This window comes from Podarcis liolepis (genome assembly GCF_965112155.1).
Source record: "Podarcis liolepis genome assembly, chromosome: 10".
Lineage (NCBI taxonomy): Eukaryota > Metazoa > Chordata > Lepidosauria > Squamata > Lacertidae > Podarcis > Podarcis liolepis.
In genome coordinates, this window is record NC_139562.1 from 3708992 (window position 1) to 3724747 (window position 15756).

The following is a 15756-nucleotide window of genomic DNA, read 5'->3' on the forward strand; positions in this document are numbered from 1 at the left end:
ACCTGTGGCTTCCAGAAGCTGTCAGTATGCAACAGAGGCAGCGATCCAAGCAACGGCTTCAACGGGCTAGCTAAACTAGGTGAGGATATCTTCTGAGTCTCAAATTCTTGGTGGGTTGGGGAATTCTGCTGCAGGTGAAGGCAGACCCTGGTGGATGGAGAGGAGGAGAACAACAGTGAATCCCACAGTCAAAAAGGCAGATTCCGCCCATGCTGCAGAGGAAAGTGAAGGGCTGATGTGATTGTCAACCGGGGAAGGAAGCCAATCGAGAAGGAAAACTCTGATCCTAAACCTTCACTGCCTTGTGAGTTATCTTCAGGAGAAGAGAAGGCTATGCGGGGAAATGTACACAAATCCAGAATGGACTCTCTAAGACGGTTGGATGGTGTCCTGCACACCTCCTTCCAGCATCTCTGATGGCCCCTTGAAAGCTAATGAAAGTCTTGGGCCTGGAGCTTTTGGAGGGGCAGGACCAGGAAAGCTTCTGCCACCATTATCCTTCCAATTCGGATTCAGGCCTCATCATGGGACGGAAACTGCCCTGGTTGCGCTGCTTGATGATCTCCGATGGGCTAGAGACCAAGGGGGGAAAAGCTCTTTCCTGGTTCTGCTGGATCTCTCAGCGGCTTTGGAGACCTTTGGCCATGGTGTCCTACTGGACCCTCTAGGGGAGCTAGGGGCACAGCTGTGCAGTGGTTCCCCTCCTTCCTCCTGGGCCCTGTCCAGAAAGTGGTGTTGGGGGATGAGTATTCAGACCTCTGGGCTCTCACTTGTGGGGTTCCTGAGGGCTCCATCCTCTCCCCCATGCTTTTTAATATCTAGATGAAGACGCTGGGAGAGATCATCAGGGGGTTTGGGTTGGGTGTTCCCCGGTATGTGGATGATACCAAGCTCTGCCTCTCTTTTAAATTGGAACCAGTGAAGGTACTGTATGAGTGTCTGGAGGCAGTTGAAGGATGGATGGTGGCTAACAGATTGAGGTTGAATCTTGACAAGACAGAAATACTGTCCCAGGGGGAAGGGGGGCAGGCAGATGTGGAAGACTCCCTAGACCTGATGGAGGTAACTGTGCCCCAAAAGGACCAGGTGCACAACCTGGGGGTCATTTTGGACTCACAGCTGTCCATGGAGGCGCAGGTCAATTCTGTGTCCAGGGCAGTTGTCTGCCAGCTCCATCTGGTACGCTGGCTGAGACCCTCCATGCCTGGAGACTGTCTCCCCAGAGTGGTGCATATTCTTTTGATCTCCCGCTTGGACTACTACCATGCGCTACATGGGGCCATCTTTGAAGGTGACTCCTAAACTGCAACTAATCCAGAATGTGGCAGCTAGAGAACAGAATGGGAGCAGCCGCTGAGACCACATAACACCAGTCTGAAAGGATCTTCACTGACTCCCAGTACATTTCTGAGCACAATTCACATTGTTGGTGATGACCTTTAAATTGCCTCGGTTGCATTTTTCAGGCATAGATTCCTGTTATGCCTTCAGTCACAAATTTATTTGCTGAATGAATTTTTTGCTGTCTCTGAGCTTTATTTCCTACTCTGCTAATTGTATGTCAGACTTGCTCTGGAGATCATTGTGGAGCAGCAAGATCATTGACCTAAAGCCCTACAGCCTCACTCTCTATAGACCTGAAGGAGTGTCTCCACCCCCATCGCTCAGTCTGTACACTGAGGTCCTCCTTTGAGGGTCTTCTGCTGGTTCAACACACCCCGTGAGAAGCGAAGTTACAGGGAAGCAGGCAGAGGGCAAGGAAATGGGCAACTATCTGCATTTAGGGGACAGCTGAAGGCAGCCCTGTATCGGGAGGTTTCTAATGTCTGATGTTTTACTGTCTTTTATTTGTACTGTAAACTGCCCAGAGTGGCTGGTGAAACCCAGCCAGTTAGGCAAGGTAGAAATACTACAATCATTCGTATTATATTGTTATTCTTTTGTAGTTATTTTGGATTTTGTACTGCAATATCAGCTCACAAAATGTCATGGGTGGAGAAAATCACAGGGCTGCCATAAACTGTAATCCCACCCACAACTACTCATTCACATACAGTCTGTAAATTAGGGGTGTAGAGCCTCCAGCCACAGGCACTGTCTATCATGAAAATGGGTCCTTTGACTGGGAAGAATCTCAGCTTGTCAGTCACTCTGACATTCCCTACCAAAAATAAGAGGAACAGAAATGCTTTTGAGGTGCAACTTCTGTATCAAGCCTGAGAGCCATTCCATGGACTCTGCACCCCTGTTTCTGATGACAGGTGTACATCATCCTCATCCTCAATGAAGCAGGCAGTGGAAAAGACAAAGATGGAAGCCTGAGAGAGAGGGAAAGGTTTCTGGCTGCTTCGGGGGGGGGGGGGATTGCGGAAACCAAGAGCCGCTTCTGAGAAGGCCTCTCCCCTCCCCTCTTCCTCTCCGGATTTGAACCGCTGCGACTGGGCAGGGCAGGGGTTTATGGGGGCGTGAAGAGGATGCAGCTTGCAAGAAGGAAGCCACACGGGGGTCTCTATCCAGGCGTCCCTCGAGCCCGTTAACCCTTTCATGACCCGCCTTTCTCCGTGCAGATCCCACAGGGACCCAGGGATCCCTGCGTGGGGGAAACGGGGCAAAGGAGCCCTCTTGGGACCCCCTCGGTGGGCGCCCCATGTCCGCCGATGCCAAGGCGCAGCACGGGTGCAGGGATCTAGGCCATGCCGACGGGACCCACGAATGGCGCTTTCGGGAGCTTGCGAGGGTCTCTGAGTCCTTTTCTGTCCTCCCCCCCCCCCGCGACCCCTTTACCTCTTTGTCCTCGCTTCAGATGCTCCTTTCCTTTCCTGCAACATCCACGGGGGGGGGGATTGTCGCCTGCCGCCCCTCCTCCCCTTTCTGAAAGCGCGCGCCCCTAGAGCTACGGCGCAGAGCAGCAATCCGGAGTGGAAGCTCCACTTCCGGGAGAAAAAGGCAGGTTGGGAACAGAGTTCTATTCCTGGAACAGAGGTCGGATGGCGAGGAGGAGGAGCAACATATTGGGGAGGGGATTTGGGATTGTGGGGGCGGGGTGAGGGAAGGATGTGCCGGGAGGGGAGGGGAGGAATAGGGGGGAGGGAGAGGAAGGTTTCCCTCCTCCCCTCTTCCTGTTGGCTTTTTGCAGTATGGTAACGCTGCAGAGAGCTTGCTGGGGAGATCATGCATTAAAAAGAAAGGACTCAAAAATAACTTAAAGGTTTTAATAAGAAAAACAAAAACTCCATTAACACTAAATACATCAACAAACCAGACCCAACCACCAACCCATCCCCCAGGGTAATGGGAGAGCTAGGTGCTGCTCCTTATATACTCTACCCAGATGCTGACACACCTTAATCAAATACAACTCAGCAGCACCTGCTATGTTACACAGCTGTAAAGCTGGGTCTCGTTATCTTGCTCTGGCCCTTGCTCTGGCCCCTTAAAGACATACACATGGAGTGGAACAATGATGAACCTTTACATTTAAAGAAACCATTCAACATTTCCCCTGCGGTTCATCATTGTGGAACAAAAACATAAAGCATACTTTGTACATGTTTTTCATGTGTAACCTTTGGAAGTGCTTTAGTAAAAATGTCCGCAATTTGATTGTCACCTGGAACATATTTAAATACAACCATTTCATCAGCAATTAGTTTCTTTACAAATTCTAAACGTAATCTTAAGACTCTGGTGCGCTGCGTATTGGTCTCTGAACACAGGATAGCAAGTCCACTCTGGGAATCAAGGTAAACTTTTACTGGTAGTGTTACTTGCATCTGTAGGTCTGCAAATACTTGCAGATACCATTCTACATCACGAGTGGCCTGAACGCATGCACATAATTCACTCTCTGTTGTGGAGAGACAAATAATGGTTTGTGTCTGGGACTTCCATTCAAATGGACAACCGTTATAACAAAACACCATACCAGACACACCCCTGCAATTATTTTGTTCCACTGCATGAGATGCATCGCAGAAAATTTCAAAACCTTTATCAATACTGGATGTAAACTGCAACCTATAATGTTTGGTATGTTTAAGGTACATTACCACTCTCTTAAGAGCAGAGAAACATTGTGTAGTGGGCTTTTCCACAAATTTTGCTAGAAAGTGAAAAGCATAAGTTATATCTGGTCTTGAGATTCTTTGAATGAAATTTAGCTTGCCTATAGCAGAACGATACAAAGTTTTGTTAGGAAATGGCTTATCTTCACCTGTAAAGGTGAAACCACACACCATAGGTGTTTCCTTCCCATTTGCATTTTCTAAACGTAGCATTTCAACTAGATCATCAATTTTTGCAGTTTGATGAACCAGAAAAGATCCATTTTTGCCTTTCTCAATTTGCATGGATAAGTAGTTTTTAGCTATGCCTAATTCCACCACATCAAACTTCTTCTGTAACTGTGAAACTACCTGTTCATATTCCTGTTTAGTTTTTGTAGAAATTAATACGTCATCTACATACACACATATTTTTGTTACAGAGTTTGCCCTTTCCTTTATAAACACACAATTGTCTGCCTTTCCTTGTGAAAAACCAATATCTAGCAATTCTTTTGCTAAAGTTTGGTGCCAATTCCTTCCACTTTGGTGCAGACCATAAAGGGATTTATTTAATTTGCATACCAAACCTTCAGCAGCGTCTATGCCTTCAGGGACACGCATAAAAATTTGTTCTTTTAAATCTGCAAACAAATATGCAGTTTTTATATCTAGGTGATAAACAGAATGTCCACGTTGTGATGCATCTTTTAACAAAAGCTTAACTGTTTCATATTTTACACTTGGCGAATAGCACAAATCATAATCTTCGCCTGGAATTTGTTGAAAACCCCTAGCAACTAGTCTTGCCTTGTACCTTACAACTTCATTTTTGTCATTCATTTTAACTCTATAAACCCATTTTGAATCAATAAGTCTCATATCTGGGGTTTGTGGTACGAGAGACCAAGTGTTATGCTCTTTTAAAGAAGCTATCTCAGAGTTCATAGCTTTATACCAATTTACAGCTTGGTGCTTAGGTAAATTCTGAACATCATTGTAGCTTTTTGGCTCAAAAACCACCTTATTGGCATACACAGTATTAAAATGTTCATCTGCGAAACATTGTGGCTTCTGCCTCTTTCTATCTGAACGTCTCAGTCCGGAAGGAGAGTCAGACTCCTCAGACTTAATGGGACTGAGTGAACTACTAGTTTCAGGTTGTAAATCATCATTGTCAGACTGAAGAGGTGCCTGTAGGCTAAGCTCACGGTCAGAAAACTCAAGAGAATCTAACCTCTCCTCAGGTGCCTGTGACTTTAAATCCTCAAACAAATTATCAGATTCAACAGGCTTTTTGTCTTTTCCCATTAATTCAGAAGCAGCATTTCCTGCTGCTGCTGCTTCTCCCTCTTCTTCCTCAGTATCATTTATACCATCAGTATCTTGGAAAACAGCAACCCCATTCCAATTTACAGTTTGTATCATGCTTCTGGTAATATGAAATTTGCCAGTTGCTGGTATGTAAATTCTGTACGCCCCCTGCTGGTAGCCCATTAATTTTCCCTGAACACTACGTTCACCCAATTTCTGCTTAGCGGGGTAATGCATAATTACATCTGAACCCCAAATACGTAGGTATTTCAGATTAGGGCGTTTTTTAAACAGCTTCTCATAGGGGGTGACATCTAAACCAGAATGGTAACTGCGATTTCTAACATAACAAAAAGCATGGAGTGCTTCAGCCCAAAAGTCTTTGGGCAGATTAGCATCATGTAGATAAGTTTTAACCCCTGCCTGCAGGTCACGCTGCACAACTTCAACAAGCCCATTTTGCCAGGGACTTCGGGGGCAAGATAACTCATGAGCTTCCAGGAATTTCTCAAAATCCTCAGAAACAAATTCCCCGCCCCGGTCAGAAAACAGGTTCTTAATTGGTTTGTTAAAGTGTGTTTTTACCCAGTTGCAAAAAACCTTGTACTTCTCAAATGCTTGGGACTTCTCAGCTATTGCATAAGTCCAACAATATCTACTATACTGGTCTATCAGAGTAAGCCAGTACTTTGAACCTCCTAATGAGGGTGGGAGTGGCCCAACTAAATCACAATGTACACGCTCAAATGGCTCAGTTACTTTCCTATCTGAGCACCTACCCTTGCGTGCAACCTTAATCTTATTCTTGCAACAGGATAGACACTGCATAAAGAATTTACATGGTTTTAAGTTGAGGCCATTGACAATATTCTTTGTCTTAATTACATCAGCAAAATTCAGGTGTCCCAGAATTCTGTGCGCCACGTGGATACACCCAGAATGTGGCCTTACATTCCTCAACCCCTGGCTTGACTGTGCTGCTCTGCAATTTATAGGCGATTGTGAGTAGGTGCGAAAATACAGTCTATATAAACCATCAGATTCCCGGGCATACAATAGACGTTTGTTCCCCTCAAAAAACTCACACATAGACTTTAAGAAATGCACAGTTATGCCTTGACGGGCAAAGCACCTTACTGACAATAAATTGTCCACTGACGGGCAGTAAATGCAGTTCGCTATTGTAATGTTTAAAGAGTCAAGTTTAACGGTACCCCTGCCAAGCGACTGCAGGACTTGTGAATTGGCTAAATATACATTACCAATTTCCTCTTCGAAAGAAATAAACAAGCTTCGATCATTGCAGATATTTTGAGATGCTCCTGAGTCGACAACAAAAGACTTCCACTTGGCACCTTTAATTCTTTTACGATCTTTAGTCCGAGCGTGAAAAGCTCGCGGCTCGTTTCTGTCTCTACTATACGATGCCGGCTGCTGGGCTGACGACCGTGATTGACGAACAGAAACAGGCTTGGGAGTACTTTGCTTTCTTTTGGATCTGCAGTCCCTTGCAAAATGTCCTTGCTTATTGCAGAACCAACAACGCTTTGCAGCTTTAAATGCAGTTGTATCACCGCAGGTTTGCATATGGCGTTCCTCATTCTTTCTGGAAACAGGAGTGCTTATGGCACAAGCCTCCCTTCTATCCAACTCGCCCATTAATCTTGCCGTTACCCCTTCCACAGTTAATTGTGCTGGTGGAACGGCTGATATCTGGCTAGCTATACCATCAAAGTCCTCATTAAGGGAACATAGAATGATAAAAACATACTGAATATCAGGTATCTCCATGTCCCTTCGAATTAACTCGGCGCGTATTGCCTCCAGACGTCTCAAGTGTGCTGCCAAATCTCCACCAGGCTGCAACTTCGTCTGGTACAACTGCTTGAAAAACGTCAATGCAGACGCTGACTCTTTTCTAACATGCACTGCTGCAAGACTGTCCCACATTTCTTTGGCAGTTTTCTTATTTCTTATATAGACTACTTGCTGGTCGCTGACTGCCAAATTAATTATCGCCCTGGCTTTTGCATCTCCTTTCGACCAAGCATTAGTTACAGGGTTAGGAGGGTCATCAGTTACATAGGTCCATACTTCTCTAGAGGTCAAAAGCGCCTCCACCCGAAAAGACCATAAACTATAGTTCTCATCTGTCAGCTGTGGGAAGACCAGAGCCTTCTCAGCTTCAGGAACCCGGTCAACCATTCTGGAACTCTTCCAGACCCACAAAAACTACGCTAACAGGAGAAGGAGTTTTCAAACCTTTCTCAGAGTCCAAAGATATGCAGTCATCCACTCAGCAGCTGGGCCCATAACCAAAGATGTTGGCTTTTTGCAGTATGGTAACGCTGCAGAGAGCTTGCTGGGGAGATCATGCATTAAAAAGAAAGGACTCAAAAATAACTTAAAGGTTTTAATAAGAAAAACAAAAACTCCATTAACACTAAATACATCAACAAACCAGACCCAACCACCAACCCATCCCCCAGGGTAATGGGAGAGCTAGGTGCTGCTCCTTATATACTCTACCCAGATGCTGACACACCTTAATCAAATACAACTCAGCAGCACCTGCTATGTTACACAGCTGTAAAGCTGGGTCTCGTTATCTTGCTCTGGCCCTTGCTCTGGCCCCTTAAAGACATACACATGGAGTGGAACAATGATGAACCTTTACATTTAAAGAAACCATTCAACACTTCCATCTGTGGATCAGGAGAGCGGGGAGGGGCTGATCCCGCAATCCAATTACAAAGTGGGGTTCCCCCCCCCAATGTTTACATTGCTAAATCCTTCCCTCGCCCACCCCACGCCACTAGCGTGCGTCCGTGCTTTAGGTATTGGTGCTCTTCAAACCAGGAATGGGGGGCGGTTAAACGACGCCCCAAGTCCCCACCACAGCCTCGGACTAAGGCCAGGACAATGACCATTTGCACAGGTACCTTCCATGCACAGCAGCAAAGAGGCTCAGAGAAGCAGCCTATACAATTGTAGCAAGAAGCGGATACCATGAATCGGACTGTTTCCTCCGACTATCCAATACGCCCAATGACTCCTCTGGAATTGGGGGATCCAGGGCTCCCCCTGACTCCATCATCCCTTAGGAGGCAGGAGGCGATCAAGGGCAGCACATGGCCCAGGCAGAAATCCATCGGGATGGCGGATTGAATCCTGATGCCTTCAAAGGAGAAGCGCAGGAAAGCCTTGCAGTTGGGGGGATGTCCGAATACAGTGGTGCCTCGCAAGACGAAATTAATTCGTTCCGCAAGTCTCTTCGTCTTGCGAGTTTTTCGTCTTGCGATGCACGGTTTCCCATAGGAATGCATTGAAAATCAATTAATGCGTTCCTAGGGAAACTGCCTTCAGACCAGGTCCGGGGACAGTCTGTCCCCGGACCTCTTCTGAAGGCTGGGGGGGGGGGGACAAGGGCTTTTCTTCCCACCCCCAGCATTTTAAAAAACCCTGGGACAGCGGAGGACTTCTCCGCGTCCGGGGCGATTTAAAAGCCCCTGGGAAGGCAGGCAGGGGGGACAAAGACTTTCGCCCCCCCGCCTGCCTTCAGAAGGTGTTCCCGCCCCCCGCCCCGCTTTGGAGCAGCATTCCGAAGCGGGGCGGCTGGGGCAGGTGTTCCCGCCCCCCCGCCCCGCTTTGGAGCAGCGTTCTGAAGCGGGGCGGCTGGGGCAGGTGTTCCCGCCCCGCTTTGGAGCAGCGTTCCGAAGCCGGGCGGTGGGGGCAGGTGTTCCCTCCCCCCCGCCCGGCTTCGGAGCACCGGGAGAAGCGATCTCCCTGCAGCCCCTTGCTTCAAAAGAGGTCCGGGGGCAGCTGGAAGCGCTTCCCGCTGTCCCCGGACCTGGGGCTGCGGGGAGAAGATCGCTTCTCCCCGCTGCCCCTTGCTTCAAAAGAGAAGACCCGCTGTCCCCGGGGCAAGCTTCGTTTTGCGAAGCAAGCCCATAGGGAAATTCGTCTTGCGAGGCAACTCGAAAATGAAAAAACCTTTCGTTTTGCGAGTTTTTCGTCTCGCGAGGCGTTCGTCTTGCGGGGTACCACTGTACTATTATGGTTCTTTGGGGAAGAGGGTAGTTAAAATGTGTGGGAAAATAGGGTTACCAACGGCCAGGGTGACGTGCTCATTTTTCTAAATGCCAAAGTCTCCTACTTTGTTCCAGAAAATTTTCTATTGGATTCAGACATGTGGTGTGTGTGTGTTCTTAGAACATTTATTTTGTATATATTAGACCTTAAAATTCTTACAACAATTGCATATGGTTGCACGAACTTTTAACACCTCTCCCCATTTAACACAATACATTTTTCAACAGGGTCATCGATACATCACAGCAGGAGGCCCCATAAGCTAAAGTGGTGCTTCAGGTTAAGAACAGTTTCAGGTTAAGTACAGACCTCCAGAACAAATTAAGTACTTAACCCGAGGTACATTCCAAGTATGTTTCCGAGCACAATTCAAAGTGTTGGTGCTGACCTTGAAAGCCCTAAACGGCCTCGGTCCTGCATACCTGAAGGAGCGTCTCCACCCCAATCATTCACCCGGACACTGAGATCCAGTGCCAAGGGCCTTCTGGCGGTTCCCTCATTGTGAGAAGTGAGGCTACAGGGAACCAGACAGAGGGCCTTCTCGGTAGTGGCGCCCGCCCTGTGGAACATCCTCCCATCAGATGTCAAAGAGATAAACAACTACCTGACATTCAGAAGACATCTTAAGGCATCCCTGTTCAGGGAAGTTTTTAATATGTAATGCTGTACTGTTTTTAACATTTGATTGGGAGCCGCCCAGAGTGGCTGGGGAGACTCAGCCAGATGTGCAGGGTATAAATAATAAATTATTATTATTATTATTATTATTATTATTATTATTATTATTATTATTATTCCACTGTACGGCATTAAACATTAAAACACTTTGCTAAACTTCTCCAGAAATGTGCCCCTAGAAGAAATTTGCTTCCCCAGTCAGAGGCAGCCGTCCTTCTCTGGTGCTCAAGTGCTGCCAGTGGGTTTCCCAGAAGAGGCCCCTGCTTGGCCCCTGCGAGGACTGGGGCCCCTTGGGCCTGATCCTACAGCATTTGCCTGATGTTCTGATGCAAGTGAATCCTCCTTTGTCCTTCAGGGAGAACAGGGTTTCCCAGATTTGGTCTCCAGCTCACTACAGATCCCACCATCCCAAGCTAGCAAGACTAGGGATGAAGGGAATTGTTGGCAGGCCCTGCAGGTGGCTCTGGAAAGTGAGCCCAGCTGCATGCGACCAGTGAGGGGAGAATTCCTTCCTGGATTCCAGAAGTGGCCATCACCTTTGAGTATAGGGTCAGTGCCCCTATTCCTCCAGCAGGAGCGATTGTGGGGCTTCCTCGCCCGCTTCCATTCAGCTCTGCCATTCCCAAAGGGCAATTCTTCTTCAGCCATTGTGGGAGCAGACGGGCTGGAAGCTGGAGCGGCTTTCCTTGGAGTAGGCTTTGCTTTTCTTTCTGCCGGACTGACCCCAAGCAATCAACACTCTCTCTGCCGAAGGGCTTTCGCTATAGGGCCATGATTCATTTGGAAGGGCCGTCAAAGATGGATACGTGCGGTGAACCCAGCCGTAACACTCCCTTGGAGAGGAAAACATCAGAGCAAAAAAGGCCAAACACACAAAGAACGCCAGCCCAATCTAGATAATTCAATGATAGGACACTCCATTATGCCTTTGGCAGATCCAGAATTTCACCACTCTTTACCCCAGTTGGAATCTGGTCAACCAATGCCAAGTGACGCTCCTCCCAAGGGAAATGTGACACACAGAAAGCCAGAGGTAGATTTAATTGTCTTTGCCCCCCCCCTTGATGGTCCCAGCAATTCAGATAACACCGCCGATGCCGTGAAATTGGGAAAATACTGCAACTCAACCCCGAGAACAACAACACCATGCCTATCCTAAGAACGGTTGCATCACTACCGAACCAGTGGGAGAGCTGATAACAATTTCCCCACCACCCCTCCATAACATTTCCGCAGGGTTACCTCCACAGCACAGAAGGATGGGGGGAGGGAGGAACACATATTATTAAACAAACACTCCTGTGAATAGAGAGAAGCAGAAAGTGGAGTCCCCAATAGATCAGTATTGGGACCTGTGGCTTTTCAACTTGTTCATAAATGATCTAGAGTTAGGAGTGAGCAGGGAGGGGGCAAAGTTTGTTGGTGGCAGTAAATTGTCCAGGATTGTTCAAAGACAGATTGCAAGGAGCTCCAAAAAGAGCTCTCCAAATGGGGCGATTGGGCTGAAAATACAGTTCATTGTCAAATAGATTCAAGTGAGGCATGTTGGGGGGCAGGGAAACACCCTCTTAATATCATGTGCGGAATCATGGGGTCTGAACTTGGTTTCTGTGTGTGCTCTAGGAGACCAGGGGAGAGGGTAGCTGGTCGCAGCAGGAGGGGGGGTCTCCCTGGATGCTTCAGTAGCCGGCCTCCTCTGGGTCTCCTGGTCCCCTCCTCTCCTCCCTCTGAGCCTGAACTGCTCTCTGCCCCAGCCTCTTCCTGCTCACCAAACCCTGTTTCCTCCAGCTTGCAACACCTCCCTTCCATTCTGCTCCCTTTTCTCTCTCTTTCTGCTCATTGCCATCCCAACACCAGCCCCCAGGCTATGAGACTTCTTCCCTTGTGGGTCCCCCAGCTGGTGCCTCACCCCCCCCCCCCGCACCCAGCCAGTCCATGACAGCAAAAGCAGAAACAACAGTAAAATCAGTATGATAATAATATGCAGTCTGGTCCTCTGTAGGAAAACTCCCTAGCAGCAGGATAGAATAATAACTTCTGGGACTATGGAAAAGTAGTATGTTCTCCAAACCCCAGAATAAGCAGGAGCTCTGGGGTTCCTCCAGAGGGTTCATGAGTGAAGATGGGACCCCCCAGGAGACTTCCTTCATATCTGCAGCCCCTCCTTCCCCCTCTTGCAATTAGGCTCGGGGAAAATCTATCGTTAAATTACAGTATTTTAAGTTTTCTTCAGAATGCGCAGGAGGCAGGGATGGAGTTCTGGTGAAGAAGCAGAGTTTGGAGATCATGCGGTGGGGGGGTGAGAGAGTCACACCCCAGTCACACACATATGCACCCATTTTGCATGCTTGAGTACAGCAACTCCAGGGCATGAGCTAAGTATCAGTGGGGTAGGGGCCATATGTAGAGCAATTCCCATGCTGAGGTCAAACACACACACACACAGGCAGGAGGACTTCTTCAATAATAGTTTACTGAGCTTTCAAAGCATACAGTTCTCGCTAGGTACCCAGTGAGGCACAAAACTTGGTCTCAGAAGCAGGGAGAGACACAGATACAGAGCAGATCAGACAGGAGTTAACTAGTTCGAGATAATGGCAACACTCAGCTGGCCCTGAAGCCGGAAGCCAGATTTCCTCTGAGTGGAACATGTCCTGCACTCCATACATTTAAATGGGTTCTCCGCTCTGAGAGTCCCTATATGTTTCTTATACACTCCATTATAACTAAAGCCCTTTCTGTAATCCTTCCATTTAAACTGCTTCTCCTCTTTGAGTTTGTTGATGGTTTGTAAGGTGTCAAGTACTGAAGTTCTTCCTGTGCATGAGTCTGTTGATGCAGGACTTCAACTAGAACTGAACCTCTAGCGCCTTTCCTGACATTTATATGGTTTGTATTTTGTGCGAGTTTGTTGACGTAAATTAAGGCTTCCACTCTGACTGAAGCTCCTTCCACACGCCATAGATTTAAATGGTTTTTCCCATGTGTGTTTGCTGATGTTTTCTAAGATTTCCACTCTGACGGAAGCTCTTTCCACACTCAAAGCATTTAAAAGGATTCTCCCCTGTGTGAGTCCATTGATGTCTTCTAAAATTTCCACTCCGACTGAAGCTCTTTCCACACTCCATACATTTGAATGGTTTCTCACCTGTGTGAGTCCGCTGGTGTAATTTAAGGTCTCCATTCTGACTGAAGCTCTTTCCACACTCCATACAATTAAATGGTTTTTCACCCGTGTGAGTCTGCTGATGTGTTCTAAGGGATTCATTGAAAGTAAAACTCTTTCCACACTCCATACATTTAAAAGGTTTTTCACCCGTGTGAGTCCGTTTGTGCAATCTAAGGTGTCCACCCTGACTAAAGCTCTTTCCACACTCCATACATTTAAATGGTTTCTCCCCTGTGTGAGTCCGTTGATGTGTTCTAAGGGATACATTGAAAGTAAAGCTCTTTCCACACTCTATGCAATTAAAAGGTTTCTCCCCCGTGTGAGTCCGTTGATGTGTTCTTAGGGTTTCATTATGTCTAAAGCTCTTTCCACACTCCATACATTCATATGGTTTCTCATCCTTGTGAGTCCGCTGGTGTAATTTAAGGTGTCTCTTCCGACTCAAGCTCTTTCCACACTCCATACATTTAAATGGTTTCTCCCCTGTGTGAGTCCGTTGATGTATTCTAAGATTTCCACTCTGACTGAAGCTCTTTCCACACTCCATACATTTAAAAGGTTTCTCCCCTGTGTGAATCCGCTGGTGTAATTTAAGGTCTGCATTCTGACGGAAGCTCTTTCCACACTCAAAGCATTTAAAAGGATTCTCCCCTGTGTGAGTCTGTTGATGTCTTCTAAGATTTCCACTCTGACTGAAGGTCTTTCCACACTCCATACATTTAAATGGTTTCTCCCCTGTGTGAGTCCGCTGGTGTAATTTAAGGTCTCCATTCTGACTGAAGCTCTTTCCACACAAAGTACATTTAAATGGTTTTTCACCTGTGTGAGTCTGTTGATGTGTTCTAAGGGATGCATTGAAAGTAAAGTTCTTTCCACACTCCATACATTTAAAAGGTTTTTCACCCGTGTGAGTCCATTTGTGCAATTTAAGGTGTCCACCATGACTGAAGCTCTTTCCGCACTCCATACATTTAAATGGTTTCTCCCCTTTGTGAATCTGCTGGTGTAATTTAAGGCTACCATTCTGACTGAAGCTCTTTCCACACTCCATGCATTTAAAAGGTTTCTCTCCTGTTGGAGGTCGTTTATGTGAACTATATGTGCTCATTCAGTGAAGCATATTTCACATTTCACACATTTTAATTTCTATTCCTAATGAAACTGAAGGTACCCAATCCCCTGGAGTTTTGACGGTCTTCTCAATCTCCTTCTTCAGAGTGGGAGGAAAGGGAATCCTGTTTGGGTTTCCAGGAAGAGAACTAAGGGAAAGAGAACATATCAAGCTCCATTAGCACCTTCTCCTATTTCAACGTCTCCTACATTCCCTCACCTCCTCCCCATGTTCCCAATTTTTAGGAAGTGAAGTTGCAATGTCATCAAATGATAGTAATTCATGAGCAACTTTCAAAATCCTCAATCAATGTTCATAAAGCAGCTTGATTTTTTTATAGAATGGTTTGCTGTCTGATCTCGTGCCTGTCTTCTGACGCAGGACTATTCTAAAATGACACTGAAAAGCAGGATATTCAAGGCAAATAGGTAAGCTGTACTTTGTGGATGATGTATTAATAGGCAGTATTAATTTATTGATGGCCTGAAGCTGCGTTATTTCTGGAGACATGAATTTATTCCTGATCTGTCTTAAATATCATAATTATAGGATGTCTTGGGGTGTTAGGGGAGCGGTAGTACTATTGGTGGAGGAAATGTAGTCCACCTTCTGGAGTAATTTTACCACCATTGGTACCCACCCTGTACTCAGCTCTCACCTGTGGCTTCCAGAAGCTGTCAGCATGGAACAGGGACCACAATCCAAGGTACGGCTTCAACCGGCCAGCTAAACCAGGTGAGGATACCTGATGGGTCTCAAATCCTTGGTGGGTTGGGGAATTCTGCTGCAGGTGAAGGCAGACCCTGGTGGATGGAGAGGAGGAGAACAACAGTGAATCCCACAGTCAAAAAGGCAGATTCCGCCCATGCTGCAGAGGAAAGTGAAGGGCTGATGTGATTGTCAACCGGGGAAGGAAGCCCATCGAGAAGGAAAACTCTGATCCTAAACCTTCGCTGCCTTGTGAGTTATCTTCAGGAGAAGAGAAGGCTATGGGGGAAAACCTACACAAATCCAGAATGGACTCTCTAAGACGGTTGGATGGTGTCCTGAACACCTCTTTCCAGCAACTCCGATGGCCCCTTGAAAACTAAAGCCTGGAGCTTTTGGAGGTGCAGGACCAGGAAAGTTTCTGCCACCATTATCCTTCCAATTGGGATTCAGGCCTCATCATGGGACTGAAACTGCCCTGGTTGCACTGCTTGATGATCTCTGATGGGCTAGAGACCAATGGGAAAGCTCTTTCCTGGTTCTGCTGGATCTCTCAGCAGCTTTAGAGACCTTTGACCATGGTATCCTTCTGGACCCTCTAGGGGAGCTGGGGGCACTGCTGTGCAGTGGTTCCCCTCCCT

General features: G+C 47.0%; 1 protein-coding gene across 1 annotated transcript in view; it reads right to left on the minus strand.

The window, feature by feature from the left end:
- The window catches only part of LOC310686809 (uncharacterized protein), a 51488-nt gene that overhangs the window by 33160 nt on the left and 2572 nt on the right, over window positions 1–15756 (minus strand). The window contains exons 2-3 of the mRNA XM_083461072.1: window positions 15066–15210; window positions 3–147 (exon numbers count right to left, since the gene is read on the minus strand). The gene's annotated coding sequence lies outside the window, so the exon portion shown is untranslated. The remainder of the gene's footprint in view (window positions 1–2; window positions 148–15065; window positions 15211–15756) is intronic.